Raw genomic sequence first — 16,566 nt, 5'->3', positions numbered from 1 at the left:
GTTCTTTTCTTGACTACCACAAATGATATTAAAGAGCTATAAAGTAGACTTTATAATAAGCATATTTGACTGTTCATGCATTATCCCTATAGTCTTTACAGTTAATTTTAGAGTGATTTTAATTTTGATAAGGTATCATTTTAAGTGGAGAGTTAAATTACATTTTAGATGTTTGTTTTCAGGCAACTTTCTACAAGGAGAAATGAGATTAAGCTCAGCCTCAAACAACAAAAAAGTCCGTGGGCCTGTAATACTCTTGAAAATGTTTGAATGGTATAAATTATCTTTACAAAACAAAGTTTTTAATAAGTAACACATGGCTAACATAAAAGTCAGTGTTAGCAACTTTTTTTTTTTTTCAAATGTATTACACATTTAATTTCTGGTACTTGCAAGAAATATGTGTTGATGTCAGTACTTATTTTGTGGGGGAAGCTATCATGATGTTAGACTATTGTTTACTCTTCCTTAGAGAAGATTAACCAGTTAGGCAAATTTTTGGCAATTGTCATTAAAGAGCAGTTTATGCGTTTGTTAATGGTGGATTACCTTGTTGTAGAACAAACTTCCTAGTGAGAAAAACTGGAAAAGCTGGGTAAGACATGTATTTAAAAAAAATACATATATCTTTGAAGTTGTCAGAGAGTTATCTGGGTGCAAGGACAGGAGGAGTCCTGTGTTCTGCTGAGGAGTAGAGTGCAGAGTGATTAGTCTGACACTGGGTGCCACTCTTCCCCTGAAATGTCACAAACTGAGCAAGGCTTACCAATAGAGCGTAGGTTCGTGAAAGAAGCAGGGCCCTTGTAAACGTCCCACACTCTCAGTTGGGATACCCAAAGGGCTCCTGGGTGAGCGGAAAATGCACGAACAGTCACAGAAATGTAGCTTTGAATCTGCTGTGACGTTATCTGTCCCTACTCTAGCCATCTAAATAAAAGTAGATCTTTTGTGGGGGTGGGGGGAAAGGTATTATCCAGAGCCCTCGTGTTATTTCTGTAATTTGTCTTACAGTGTCTAGCATTTTATCAAAAACTTAGCAGTCATATCAAGAAACAAAACGCACATTACTAAAAAGCAAGATATAAGCAGGAAATAGAAATAGGTATATAGGCTGTTCAGATATTGGAATTAACACATCAACTTTAAAACAATGGTTATTAATATGTTAAGAAATTAGATCATAAGATACTTAATTCTAGCAGAGAACAGGACATTATAAAAAGAATAGAAATCTGAGAACCAAAATATATAGTAACTGAAATTAAGAGCTGGATAGGTAGGTAAGGTTTAACAGAAAATTAGACACCTTTTTTCTTATTCTTTTGAAGAAATTTATGAGGCTTCCATTCATATGTATGTTTAGGTTATATAATTTGTGGTTTGGTTACTGGCTTTATGATCTGTTTTTCTATCTTCTAATTGGTAAAAAGAAAAACAATTTATTCAGTCTTTCATTCAATTAATTTTTATTAAGGGTCTATTAGGTATTGAGTCTGGTGCTAGAATCAGGGGTTACACACATGAAATCAACATTCATTGCCCTCAATAAAGTCAAAATCACCGAACTTCTATTTAGCACTGAAGTTTCAGTTCACTAGAAAAGCCAGGCCCCCTTCACCCTTGAGAGGAAGAATCATAGTGAGACTTAAAATGAGGAACAGGGATGTGGGGGGTCTGAACCTTAGGAAGTCGGCATGAGGAGCCTCCATCCCTATGGTACCAGGATGGCCTCCCTCCTCCAATGGCAGAACAATAAATGTAAAAGCAAAGAGTCCTTGAAGACAAAAGCAGAAATACCTTCAAATATAAATTGGTATTTGGTGATTGAAAATATGAACGATGGTTTTATAGTCTCATAGGCTTAACCATTCCATTATTTTGTCACATTGGCCTGTTCTATTTGTCCCCTCTAGGTTACAAGAAACTGAGACACACTCAAATGAGGTTTCATGTAGGGAGGCAAGAAACTATCTTGACAGCTGCCCTACTGGGCTTCATGGAGAAAACAAATTTTATACATGTTGCCACACTGACTCTGTCATTGAGACTCCTTAGATTGCAACGATAAGAAAACTTGAGGGTGCCTGGGTGGCTTATTTGGTTAAGTGTCCGACTCTTGGATTTGGCTCAGGTCATGATGCTGTGATTTGTGGGTTTGAGTCCCGGGTCAGGCTTCCTTCTGGCAGTGCAGAGCCTGCTTGGAAATTTCTTTCTCTCTCCTTCTCTTTCTGCCCCTCCCCACTTGAGTTCAGCACTCTCTCTCAAAATAAATAAACTTAAAAAAAAAGAAAAGACAAGACAGGGTGCCTGTGTGGCTCAGTTGGTTAAGCATCCGACCTCTGCTCGGGTCACAATCTCACAGTTCGTGAATTGAAGCCCTACGTCAGAGTCTGTGCTGATAGCTCTGAGCCTGGTGCCTGCTTCAGGTTCTGTGTCTCCCACTCTGTCTGCCCCTCCCCTGCTCACATTCTCTCTCTCCCCAAAATAAACAAACATTAAAAATACTTTAAAAAAAAATAAAGAAAAGAAAAAAAAAGAGAAAACTTGAGCCATTTTTAGATGACTGTCTTGGATTCAGCATTAATTCATTGGTACAGTCATCTGTGACCATGGTGGTGTAGTCATAGGACTCGACTACAGTCTTTTTTTTTTCCCTGTGAATGGATTTGAGTTACTATTGAGTATGAATTGCTTTCAAGCTAAGAAACTTCATTTAATTTTTCTTGTAAAGCTGGTTTACTAGCAACATATTTTCTTAGTTTTTGTTTACCTGAGAATGTCTTTATTGCACCTCATTTTAAAAAGATAATTTTGCTGGATATAAAATCTTAGTTGACTTTCTTTCAGCACTTTGAATATGTCATCCTGCAGGTTTTGTTTCTTCCTTGTTTCTCATGAGAAGTCTAATGTTAATCCCATTGCATTCCTGTTCCTGAGGAGCCACTATTTCTTGTACTGCTTTCAAGATTTTATCATTGTCTTTGCCTTCAGTGTTTGATTCGGATATGTTCTTTGTATTTAACCTACTTGCAGTTCATCAAGCTTCTTGGATATGTAGCTTATGTTTTTTTTTTCATATTTGGGAAGTTTTAGCTATTATTTTCTCTTACATATTTTTTATTTGTGTCTCTCCATTCCATCTAGTGTTTTTTTGTTTTTTTTTTAAGTTTATTTTGAGAGAGAGCACGTGTGCGCACAAATGGGGGAAGGGGCAGAGAGAAAGGGATAGAGAGAATCCCAAGCAGGCTACACACTGTTAGCACAGAGCCCGATGTGGGGCTCCAACTCATGAACCGTGATAGCATGACGTGAGTTAAAATCAGGAGTCAGATGCTCAACTGGCTGAGACACCCAGGTACTCCCCTCCACCCCCATCTAGTATTTCTGTTGCATGTATGTTGGTATCCCACATTTCTTTGGGGCTTAGTTCATTTTTATTTTTTCTCTTTCTCCTTAAGGTGGCATAATCTCCATTGATTCATTGAGCCTTTCAAATGAATTTTTTATTTCACTGGCTGTATTTTGCAACTTCAGAATTTCCATTAAAAAAATAATTTCTATCTTTTTGTTGCTATTCTCTATGACATTGTCATTATACACTCTTCTTATTAAAAAAAATGGTTTCCTTGAGCTCTTTGAACACATTTATTAAAGCTTTTTAAAAATCTTTGTTAAGTTCAACATCTGGTCCCCCTCAAAGATAGTTTCAGTTGTCTTCTTTTTTCTTTGTAGAGGTCACACTTTTTATTTTTTGTTTATTTTTTATAAAGTTTATTTATTTTGAGAGAGAGAGTGCATGAGTGGTGGAGGGGCAGAAAGAGAGAGAGAGGGAGAGAGAGAGAGAACACCCCAAACAGACTCTGTACTATCAGCACGGAGCCACCGACGCAAGTCATGAACCTGATCTGAAATCAAGAGTCAGATGCTTAACCGACAGAGCCAACCAGGCACCCCGCGGTCACACTTTTTAGATTTCTTTTCATATGTACTGATTTTTATTGAAATGGGACATTTTATGTATTAAGCCTGGATACTAATTCCCCACCTTTTGGGGTTCACTGTTACTATTTGCCTTTTTTGTCTCTCCTGTTACTCCTCAGAGGGTACAGCCTTAAGTATGTGTGGAGTCTCCTTGACAACCAGGGATGATTGTGGTTTTAGCTGGGTTCTCTTTGACTCTCTAGTTCCCTGACTCTCCCCATTAAACTTTTGACTTTTGGATAGTCTGATTCTGTTGATACCCTACCTGGCTTTATCCTCTCCAGTAATTGCTAGCTGATCTTTTTTTTTTTTTTTTGGACAATGCCCTGGAATTGTACCACAGTCTGATTTTATTAAAGACCGCTCTTCTTAGCTTTTTCCTTGACTCTGTCTATTAAATTTCTAGCTGATCTGTTGTTTCACTTGTTGCTACTAGTATTATGGAAATTACCAGCTTCTTAACCACTCGCCCCCAAGATCTTCATCATTTTTGACATCATCCTTAGACATTAATTTCCTTATGTTCTGGTACAAGTAAAGTCAGTCCCCTTAGAACTTTGAGCTCTCTGTTTATGTAACTTCCCTCTTCTCAGCTGAGCTCAGGGACTGTAGCCTGCTTCCCTCTGGGGTGGTGCCCCAGCTCTTCAAGTGTGGTGCCGAGTGGGGATGGTAGCCCCTGATCTTCTGAGCTTGTCTCTTCTGTTGTGGAACCTTCACTGTATGAGAGAGCTGGGGCAGAAGCAGTCTAAGTCTGCGATGCCTTCTGTCCTATAGAGGTTGGTTGGGAAAAGAGACCCTCAGTCCTTTGACTATGTCTATTTGGCATGGAGTTTCCACACATTCATCTGGGGGGTGATGGTCCCTCTATGGGTCCTTGAATCTAAGATGAAGGATGTTGTAAAATTTACTAAACTACTTTATATGTTAATAAGTGAAGGATGCATATAATAATCTCTAGGGTAACCACTAAAAGAAGAGTAATGGGTATTAGCTAATACAGAAGAAAAAAGTGAAACAATTAAAAATTATTTCCAGGGGTGTCTGGCTGGCTCAGTCCGTACAGCATATGATTCTTGATCTCAGGGTTGTGAATTCAAGCCCCACTTTAGGCGTAGAACTTAAAAAAAAAAAATTACTCCCCAAAGAGAACATAAAAGAAAATCTTCACAACATTTTGTAAATGAATATTTTTTCCAAAATTTCCACCTTACACTTGGCTGCATTAGGAAAATGAAAAGAACAAGCAACCCTGGGAGAAGATATCTGCAGAACATATATGTAACAAAAGACTGGTATTGTGTTTATATATCATTCCTGTATATTTGGTGACTTACAACTGTGCTTGGTTGTTTTAACATTTGTAAAGTATATGAGAAAATCCTATTAGTATCTCAACAGATAAAGCATTTATGAAAGTTCAATATCCATTAATTAGGGAAACTTTTAGTTTCCCTAGTTAAAAGGAAGAGAGGGAAACTTTCTGATACTGAAGAATATCTACTAAAAACCTATAGCAAATGTCATACTTAATAGTGAAATACTGATTTTCTTTTATTTTTATATTTTTAAGTTTATTTATTTTGGGAAAGAGACACCGAGTACATGAGCAGGGGTGGGGCAGAGAGAGGGAGAGAGAATCCTAAGCAGGCTCTGCACTGCCAGCGCAGAGCCCAGTGTGGGGCTAAAACCCACAAACTGTGAGAGCATGCCCTGAGCTGAAGTCAAGAGCTGGATGCTCAACTGACTGAGCCACCCAGTCACCCCTGAAATACTGATTTTAAATGAAGGAAGCACTTTCCTCTATTCAATAATGTAATAGGGTTAATAGTCCAGGCAATAAAGGAAAAAGAAGGGTATCTGTTAGGAAAGGAATTAATAATGTCTTTATTTCCACCTGATATTTTTAAAAATCCATGCACTCTACAGGTAAATTATTAGCATTAACAAGTGAGGTATATATTTAAGCTAAGATAATTAAAACCACATATCAAAATAAAATGAACTTTGATCAGACCTTTAAGGCTAAACTAAAAACCACTGAATCATGTTCAGTCACATTGTTTCCACAAAACATGTTGTCCTAAGTACTGATTAAAAACAAATAGAATTTTTTTTGCACTCTTGGTTAATTTATGTAATTTATTTATTTTTTTTAAAGAGAATATACATAATCAACATTAAGCAAGAAAAGAATTCTACCTGTACATATGAAGAAGAAAAATTAGTGTATCAAGTCATTATATTAATATGAATCAGTGGCTGCTCTAGATTAGCATCATCTGGTAGCACTTTCAGCAGTGAGGGAGATGTTTTAAATCTGTGCTGTTCAATATGTTAGCCATATGTACCCATAGAGGACTTGAAATGAGGTCAGTGTGGCTGAGTTTTTAATTTTAATTTTACTTAATTTAAATATAGGTGGAACTTAAATGGTGGGAATGTGATTGGATGGTGTGAAATTAGGTTAGGAGCCATGTCTTATATTCCTGTGGGTGTAGAAAGCACACTGATTTTCCTTTGATTGTCTGAAATATGACCTGGCTGTGTTGTGGGAAGGTGGTGTTCTTGGACTTGATTGAGAACTGATTAAAGGAACATCCTTCATAGCCAGCCCTTTCTAAGTGTATAGGAGTCAAGAAAGGGATTTCTTTCTTTCTTTCTTTCTTTCTTTCTTTCTTTCTTTCTTTCTTTCTTTCTTTCTTTCTTTCTTTCTTTTATTGTGGTAAAATACACAAAACATAAAATTACCATCTTCACCATTTTTTAAATGTACAATTCAATGGTATTAAATAAATTCACATTGTACAACCATCCATTCTCATCCCCACTGAAACTCTGTATCTATTAAATAACAACTCCCACTTCCTATCTCCCTCAGTTTCTGGCAACCACTATTATACTTATTATACCACTCTGAGTACCTCACTGAAGTGGATTCATGTAGTATTTCTATTGATGTGGTTGGCTTATTTCACTTAACATAATGTCCTCAAGTTTTATCTATGTTGTAGCATATTGCAGAATTTCCTTCCTATATATTCCATATATGGAATCCATATATCTATATAGCTATATTTACACACACACATACACATATGTATGTATGTATATATATATACTGATGCATAATTAAGTAAAATGAGGTCTATATTTTGCTTATCTATGGTATATATATTCCATATATGGTATACCATAGATAAGCAAAATATATATCACATTTTGCTTATTTATCCATCAGTTCATGGATACCTGGGTTGTTTCCATATTTTAGCAATTGTGAATAATGCTGTTAGGAATAATGCTGTGAGTGTATAAATATCTCTTCGAGACTCTGCTCCTAGTTTTTTGGGGTATATATCCAGAAGTAGAATTATTAGATCATATGGTAATTCTGTGTTTAATCTTTTGAGGAACCACCATACTCTTTCCCACAGTGGCTATACCATTTTATATTCCTATCAACAGTGCACAAGGGTTCCAGTTTGTCCACATCCTCATCAACACATGTTATATTCTGTTTTTTATTTGTTTGTTTGTTTTTTAGTAGTAGCCATCCTAATGGATATGAGGTGGTATCTCTAGAGATCATTATTTTTGTTTGAAACAGTATTAACAAAAGAAAAAAAAGGCTCCCCTATTCCATTTAGCCTTCCTTAGCTTTGATTTCTTTCAAGAAATCAAAATTGAGAAATTAAGAAAAGTTGATTTCTCTTAACTGCACAATGTTACTGTGTCACGTAAGATAACATGTCTGTTTTCTTTCAAATAAACCGTAATTCTCTATTAGAATGTAGAACGTTAATATTAAGTGTTAGGTTATATTTAATTTCTCCTCTTGACTATATGTCACGTAATTAGAGATACAATATTTCTTTAGTTGAACTATGTAATTTATGTTGGTCCTCAGCTGCCACATCAATATTGGTAAGAACACAGGTGTCTGTGTTTTATTGATGCCTGCTTTGTCCTAATACATTTCATAGCAAATGTATAATCAGAGGTTGTTCTGCTTCAATCAAAAGCAGTCGCAAATACCAACCTGCTTAAAGCAGAATAGTTTTATCCCATCTATATTCAAATTTTCTTCTCCCAAAGTGCTTGCTTTAGTTAAACATCAGAGTTGCAGAGTTAAAATTATCAGTCAGAGTGTGAGAAAAACTAAGAAAACACAAATGTACTTTGAGATAATGTGTGCCAGGGTCAGAACTTCCCCAGTGTGTTGCTGGGGCCTAGATGTTAATTATATGTCCCCTTGTGTTTTAAGTTGAATACTGTGAAGAAATGTGTATTTAAAATATTCCATGTAGTGAACATCATGACTAATGAAACAGAAGTTAATATTTTATTTCTTCACAAGGATATGAATGTATTTAATTAATTGAACATTATTTTCTATACTTTGCTTAAACTAAGTATCATGTTTCATTAAAAAGTACAAGGAAACTATAGTTGTATGAAGCAGATATGTTCTCATAGGATTTGTGGAGAAGTAATTATTTTTAATCACTGAGAAAGTCCAAGGAACCTGTTATTTGGGATTAATGTGCTTTAATGTATCTCTGCTTCATTTGACAAAAAGAAAATGATACTAGTATACATGGTCAAAATTAGAAGGATAGAAAAGACAGAAGGTTATATTGGTAAAGGAAGAATTTACTTGTGACATGGTTACTACAGTGGTCCCTGATGTGTAATGTGACTGATCCCTAACTCATAAAAGGGTTTGGATCAGTTATTTTTCCTTATTTTTAAGAACTTTTTAATTAAAAATTTTTATTTTTTGAGAGAGATTTGTAAGCAAGTTCCATGCTAAGTGTGGAACCTGATGCAGGCCTTGATCTCATGACCCTAGGATCATGATCTGAACTGAAATCGAGTTGGACACACAAACCAGCTGAGCCACCCAGGTGCTCCTAGATCAGTTATTAAAGACAATTAATATGTATTTTGCTTGAATTAAAAAAAAATTGACTCAGATTTTAGGTATATATTCTACTTTCAGCCAATCATGACTTAAAAACAAAAAGTTTTAAATAGTGTGATCTCAATGAGTGATGGTCTAATTTAGCTGTGTGTAGCTATATTTTGGGGCTACCACACTTGTTTTGATTGATTTGAGTTCTTTTATTCAGAGACTTCCTTAACTCTCCTAACTGTGTAAAATTGATTAGTTGTCCTCTCACTATCAGTTCATAAAACACCTAAATTATACCGAAATGAATGAGTTTATCAAGACATGCAAGAATTTGTCAGGCTCGTTTCCCAATAGAGGTGAGTGGGGCATGGCTTAATTGAGAATCTGAGAATTTCAGGTGAAATACTGTTAAATCTGTCCTTTTGTTTATACAGTAAAGGCAAAACTTTATAACATCAGTTAGGGGTTAGTGTGGGAAATAGAACTGCTCTAGGTGTTTTATGCAAGTTGTTTATAATAATATTGGCAGATGTGGCTTGGCCTAGGCTTCTAAGAAAGGGTAGCATGAAGGGGGATATTCACTGCAGAACAAAATAAATTGTATCTATGAGACCTTGCTGGCCAGCAGCAAAAAGCCAAATTAGCAAGTATATTGTCTCCACCTCATTTCCACAGTTTAATTCTGTCTCTGTTGAGTCTGATTTGCCCCCAAACCTAGCTCAAGGGAGTACTGAACATTCAGTTTTGTAGCCTCTGTGGAATGGGAGAATGTATTAGAAGGAATTGGGCATAGGGACTGACTGCACTGCTAAACCACAGTGCTAGTAATCAGGTTTTCTTTTAGCTGAGAAACATGACCTTGCTTTGTCTTTGAACCTAGCCCTGTGTCCATAGTTGGCACTCTGCGAATGCTGGCTGAATTCATGTTAATCCTGATATCATATTTACAAATACCGTCCTGTGCATTAGTAATGTTATATTCAATCCGTAGTTTCTTTGCAGGTTTTTGTTTTTGTTTTTTGTTTTTCAAGCCTCCTGTCCATTTTAGGTTTGTTAAAATCAAATCATCTATATATGCAAAGTCACATGGAAACTAAAATGTTCCAACATGCTAGAAAAGAGTTTAGCTTCAATAAACACACACACACACACAAAAAAAAAAATTTAGTGTTCTTTTTTTTTTTTTTTTTTTTTTTCCTGTACTTGAATCAGTTCTCTTTCTCACCTGAGAAATTTGCATCTCCTTTTGGCTGTAATATCCCTATTCAATCAATGTTTTCATCTTGTGTCTTCTTTAAGGAAGTCATATTTTGGACTGGAATTAGTCTTATCTTTGTTCACAGAGTCAATATTAAGGTAATTAATTGAATTCTGTTTCTAATGGTGTTCTACTTGAGGCTTGTGTGTTACTTATTATCTTTAATGTCACTGTTTTTGTCCATATAAAGAACTGGATTTATATGCCTGTACTTTAAATATCGTTTTTGTTTCAGTATATCCTTTTGATATAGAGAGTTGCTACTTTTCACTGTGCTGGGTATTTAGAGACCTTATTGTGAAACAGATCATTCTGTTGTGGTTTTGTGTGTTTTTATATGAGAAATATCGTAATTAATAAGGGTGTTTTCAACCAAGGAAACTTGGTAACCAAAACACTCTTAAAATAACTGGTTGTCAATACCAAGATATAAAAACTCTTAATCTTTGTAGTAATTAAAACTTAAAAGTATTTATTAGTTTTGGTAAAGTGGGTATAATACAAATACATAATTGTAAACGTTTTTAATGTACTAAAAAAGTGTGTGGTGTGTGTGTTTATCTTCAACTGTGGTACCATATATTTGATGAATGTAAAACTGAAAGGCTAGAATTATAAGAATTAAAAGAAAAATTTATAGGTAATTTTGTCCTAGAATTTAGAAGGCAGTTTAATCAAACTGTTTGGGAAGATTGAACAAATTGAACAAGTGGCTTTTTCTCTGCACTGATTTTTCATTACTATATAGAGCCTTTACAAATAATTGTATTTCTATTTGGTTTGCCCCCGATTTGGAATCATTCATTTTCAAACATTGCAAAATCAAGTTAGTTTGAATTCTGACAAAAGATTATTTGCAAATGTTTGGGAGAGGTGTCTAGTTGATCGGATTCTCTTGCTGACCTTTTTCCCTCTTCCCCCTTCTCCTCTCAACACCATTTCCCATTTTCCCTGCCAACACCAGTATTAGGAGCACTTCCATCATGAAGGAAGCTACCGAAGGGAAACAGAGGACAGGAGTGCTAGGCACACACTTGCCCTGGCTGTGTCAGCTGCTGTTGACTTCTGAGACTGACTGCCACGGACACTCATTTTCTCTCTGGCTCTGTTTGTCTCTTTCTTCCCCCTGCCTCCTTCTCTTGCTCTCTTTCTCTTTATTACTTTCAATAGCAACTGCAAATTATCTTCTTTTTGATCCCTTAGCCACCGCCTAATGGTGTTAGCTCAGGGCTCTTTTCTTTTTGACAAAGAATCGTTGCTAGAAAACATTATATAAAGATAAGAACAGAGGTAGACAGTAAGAAATGAAACAGAAGTGTAGATTAGGTAGCATAAATTGGGAAGAGAGGCAAAATTTGAAATACAGAAGGAAGAATTGCTCACATACATCACATTTATTAAAAATAACTGTTCTGTCTCTGTTTCCCCAACTACGCTGTGTGGTTCTCTATAGCAGTAGAATGGAGAACCACCCCTTCTTATTCATCTTTTTGTCTCAGAAGCTTGGTTGTTGCTGAGTGCAGTAAATGTTTATTGAATGAATGAAAACATACCTGTATTTTCTTTGGAAAGACTGACAGGTGATTTTTTTTTTCTTGCTTTTTCTTTTTTTTTTTTTTCTAGTCTCTTGAATGCCATACATGGTTCTTATCTATTATAAGGCAGCTCTATTGAATTTGATTGCTGAAATGAATTCGGATGAGGAAAAAATTGGTTCTAAAAGTCCATTCCTGCTTTAAAAAAGATGATCTTCAATTATTTTTAATGTTGCTATAATATTTTAATATCCTAGTGTTAGCATAATGTCCTTTGGTGATTAATCTTTCTCAAGCACATATCTGATCATGTTATTCCCTTGCCGAACAACTTTTGAAAGCTTAAGCTGGATTTCACCATTCCCCCAACCTGGTTCCTGACCTTACTTTTTAAATCTCTTTTTAGCATTCTTGAAATTTACTCTTTTTTCCCCCTACTGTTTATTAATTTATTTTGAGAGAGAGAGAGAGAGAGAGAGAGCGAGCACGAGCAGGGGAAGGGCAGAGAGAGAGGGAGACAGAGAATCCCAAGCAGGCCCCGTGCTGCCAGAACACAGCCCCGCGTGGGGCTCTCACCCACAAACCATGAGATCATGACCTGAGCTGAAATCAAGAGTTGGGTGCTTAACCAACTGAGCCACCCAGGTGCCCTGAAAGTTACTCTTCATGAACAGCCCTGGTGGCCCAGCCTGTGGCTCTTGCCCATGCTACCATTGGTCTTAAATGCCTGTCATTTGATCAGTGACCCAGTCTTTTCTGTTCTTGACACTTGAGTTTGCCCATTGTCTCCTTATTTTATGTGCCTTTCTTGATGAGTTCTTGCGGATCAGAGTAGTTTCTCTTGAATTTACTTGCTTAAATCCTATTTCTACTAGCCAGCACTGATGTCCCTTCCCTCCTGCTTGGCTGTATTTGTCCCAATCAGTATTTCCCATACAGTACTTTCCTTGGTCCCTCGGCAGGGTCATGAACATAGGAGGGGATAACTAGTCTATGCCTGATTTTGTTTTAACCAAGCCAACTCTATTCTGTGATGTGTTTTTTTTTTTTTCCTTTCAGCTTCAGAAGTTTCCAGAAACATACATGCATCAGATATTGTATAATTCCTATTCAGGATTTCCTCCTAGCTCAGGAACATGGTATCTTACTTCATTATTTAAGAGGTTGTTTGGCTAGTATCCAAGTTGGTAATATAGTTACTAACTATATGGAATCAATATTAGTTTTAATATTAGGGACCTGTGGCTAGTCTTTTTTTTTTTTTTTTTTTTTTTCTGCTGTAAACTATCTCCCTTATCTGGGATTGATTACTTTATCTCCTTGTCCCTCAATTTCCTTATCTCTAAAATATAGGCATTGAATCACATCTCTAATTTTTTTTAAAAAAAATTTATTTTAGAGAGTGTGTGAGTGGGAGGGAGGCAGAGAGAGAGAATCTTAAGCAGGCTCCATGCTGATCATGGAGCCCAACACGGGATTTAATCTCATGACCCTGGGATCATGACCTGAGCCAAAATCAAGAGTCAGATGCTTAACTGACTGAGCCACCCAGGCACCACCACACTACTTTTTAAAATAGAATATCTCGGGGTGCCTGGGTGGCTCAGTTGGTTAAGTGTCCGACTTCAGCTCAGGTCACGGTCTCGCGGTCTGTGAGTTCGAGCCCAAGTGGGGCTCTGGGCTGATGGCTCAGAGCCTGGATCCTGCTTCCGATTCTGTGTCTCCCTCTCTCTCTGCCCCTCCCCCGTTCATGCTCTGTCTCTCTCTGTCTCAAAAATAAATAAACGTTAAAAAAAAAAAAAACATATAAGTGTTAAAATAGAATATCTCTTTTACGTTTTCTGTTTTCGTTTTAATGCCTTATTCATTTGAGTACGCTGTCTGTTGTTTTCTTAAAATTTGAATACGACCACTGCAGCAATTAAAAAGGGAGCCATTGGCAGCCAAAGCCAGTTTCAAGGGGAGAGTTCTTTTCTCCCATCTTCTAAATGCATTGCTGTAATGCTAATGCATTCTTTTTTTTTTTTTAATTCTTTTTTAAAATGTTTATTTTTGAGAGAAAGAGAGAGCAAGTGAGCGTGCGTGTGCGTGCAAGCCGGGAGGGGCAGAGAATTCAAGCAGGCTCTGCGCTGTCAGCACAGAGCCTGTTAACAGGGCTCGAACTCATGAACTGTGAGATCATGACCTGGGCTGAATTCAAGAGTCTGACACTTAACTGACTGAGCCCCTGTAATGCATTCTTTAATACATTCTTTTCCTTTCTGTCTATTCTTTGGCCATTTTAATACAAGGACAAAAAGAGTTAACATAGTAGTTAACATAGTTTCCTTAGGCCTGCTTCCAAAATAGGCCCTTGTTTGGCATCTGGGAGACTTAATGATGATCAAGTTAGAAACTTTCCTTGATGAGTGTAGCTCATGGTGCCTAGACCTTTTGTACAAAGAATATGGTTTATGCTGAACACTTGCTTTCTTTCTGGGAGTCTGGAATTTTGGTATATACCAGGCAGATGGTACGTGAGTGACTAGTTGTAAAACTTGGGGAACTGAGTCTCTAGTGAGCTTCCTTGGTAGATAGTACTTCATACATGTCGGAATTCACTGCTAGAAGAATTGTGTACACCCTGTGTGACTACTGAGACAGGACTCTTGGAAGCCTGTGCCTGGTCTCCACTGGTTTATGCCCCACATTGTTTTCTCTTTGCTGATTTTGCCGTGTATATTTTCACTCTCATAAATCTTAGCATAAGTACGACTATATACTGAATCCAGTGACTCCTTCAAGTTCTCGCCAAACCTGAGACCCTCAACACAACTACTCATTAACATGTTTTCCTACCTGAAGAAAGAGAAACAGAAAAAGACATTAAATGTATGTTTTAGATTAAGTTGGAGCTTTTAAGCTTTATAAACCTTTGGTAACGTACTGTGAAAGGGATCAGGACATACCACCCCAACATATCACTTTGGTATATTGATTACTTTGAGCTGGAGGCACTTGAGAAATAGTAGATGCAGGAAGAGTACTCTGAGCTCTTTTTCTACCTAAAAAGAAGATACCCTGAGGTAGATACCTCAAGAATCCCCTGAGGAAGATACCCTCCCTCTACCAGGAAGAGAAGAACATTTTTTATCATTGGAAACTGGGAGCTGATTCCAAAATGGATCTGAACAGACAAACCTAAAATAACCCTGATCTTCCATTAGTTTCCACCATGTATTTCCTAGTCACTTGTCCACAGTTTACTGCCCCCTAGAAGCTCATTAGATCCCTTTTCCTTTTTCTTGTCATAAATTAGAATTTATAAATTCAAATGAATTAAAAAAGGCTTAGAAGCTCTTGGTCCTAACCACTTTTTTGGGTCTTCATGTTTCCAACAAAGGCTCTTAGGTATATGTATAAATATTAAATAAAATTTGTGTGCTTTTCTTCTGCTAATCCATCTTATGTTGGTTTAATTCTCAGGACCAGCTACAGAACTTAAAAGGTTCCCTTTAGGAACCAAAAAGTCTTCTCTACCAAAAAACTGGAAGGAATTCTTGGGAAAAAGAACATTTCTATGTTTTTGGATTACGTTTGTCTTTGACAGTACTTATGTAGTGATAAATAAATAATAGACTTGATTAAGTGATATGAAATTTAACCACCCTGCTCTAGTGGCTGAGATAATTTCATATAATTTAATTGTAAAAAGTTCTTTAGGATAGAAGAGGCTTCCAGGAATGTATGATAGTATTAACAGAATTGAAAATCATTCTAATGGAATAAATAAAATTGCTTTTCATTTAGCATTTCATGTAGTACATAGGAAGATACTAATATTTAGTATACAAAAACATTTATTTGTGGGTTAAATGATGTGTTTGTTTACTTGTGTGCTCTATGTATATGTGTGTGTGCCAAGGATTGTTATGAGGGTTCTGTAATATAATCTCTTGATTGTTGGGGGAGAAATGTATATTACAACTAGATAATTGTGATTGGTTATTTGAGGAAGAGGGATTAAAAAAAAAACAGTCAAAACAGTGGCTGAGTAGAACTTACCAAGGAATGAATATAGGAAGGAATTCTATGACAGGTTTTACCTGAAGTATAACACAGATAGACTGTTGGGAGCAAATCAGTAGCAACAGTTTCCAGACTCAGGGCAGTTAGAGGCAGTGTTCATCCAGTTCAAATTCAAACCTACTTTTCCATCAGTAGTGAGAACTACAATTCCTCAGGATTAGAACCTCATCCTTTTCTGTTTATTTATACTAACATACCCAATCAATACCGTGATGTTTTCAAATACTCTTCTTGGTGAAATATTGTATGTAATATGTTAATATGAAAGTGTATAATTTTTAAAATGTGAGAACAAAGGAATTTATGTGCTGAAGCTCTGGGCTTACGTATATTAATCATGTGCCTATTCTTGTTCTATAATTGCAGAAGAATAAATAGTGTTGAACTAATTTTCCTCCTGGGTTCAAAAGCTTGCTGGAGAAATTTGAAAAATTTGTATACTTGAGTCCATTATAAATTTGAGGCTCACTGTGACCTTATTTCTGTTTGTTAGCTTCTAAACATTTATCTCTTGTTCATTTTCTCTTCTTTTCCTATAGCAGTTATTTCAGACTTTCTCACTATTTAAATATACAATTCCATTCCCATTTCTATACTCTCTCAGCAGAGAAAGTCTTTACTGCCATTTTATTAGCAGGACCACCTTTTTGTTAGGAGTTGGGCATCAAGTAAATCCAGTTTTTTTTGACATACTAAAATTAAGATGTCTGTGGGATTCCCAAATGTAGCCTGTCATTATGTAGTTAGGTATTTAAAGGCCTGGAGTTTATCAGTCTGGCTCCTGAACTAGAAATCACTTATATTTCTGT

General features: G+C 36.3%; 1 protein-coding gene across 7 annotated transcripts in view; it reads left to right on the top strand.

Annotated features, from left to right (window-relative positions):
- The window catches only part of CEP128 (centrosomal protein 128), a 383,316-nt gene that overhangs the window by 96,473 nt on the left and 270,277 nt on the right, over positions 1-16,566 (top strand). The window lies entirely within an intron of this gene.

The sequence above is a fragment of the Panthera pardus genome, unplaced genomic scaffold (genome assembly GCF_024362965.1).
Source record: "Panthera pardus isolate Hobbes unplaced genomic scaffold, ASM2436296v1 HiC_scaffold_24, whole genome shotgun sequence".
Lineage (NCBI taxonomy): Eukaryota > Metazoa > Chordata > Mammalia > Carnivora > Felidae > Panthera > Panthera pardus.
Note: the sequence above shows the minus strand (reverse complement) of the source record. Positions and strands in the feature narration are given on the sequence as shown.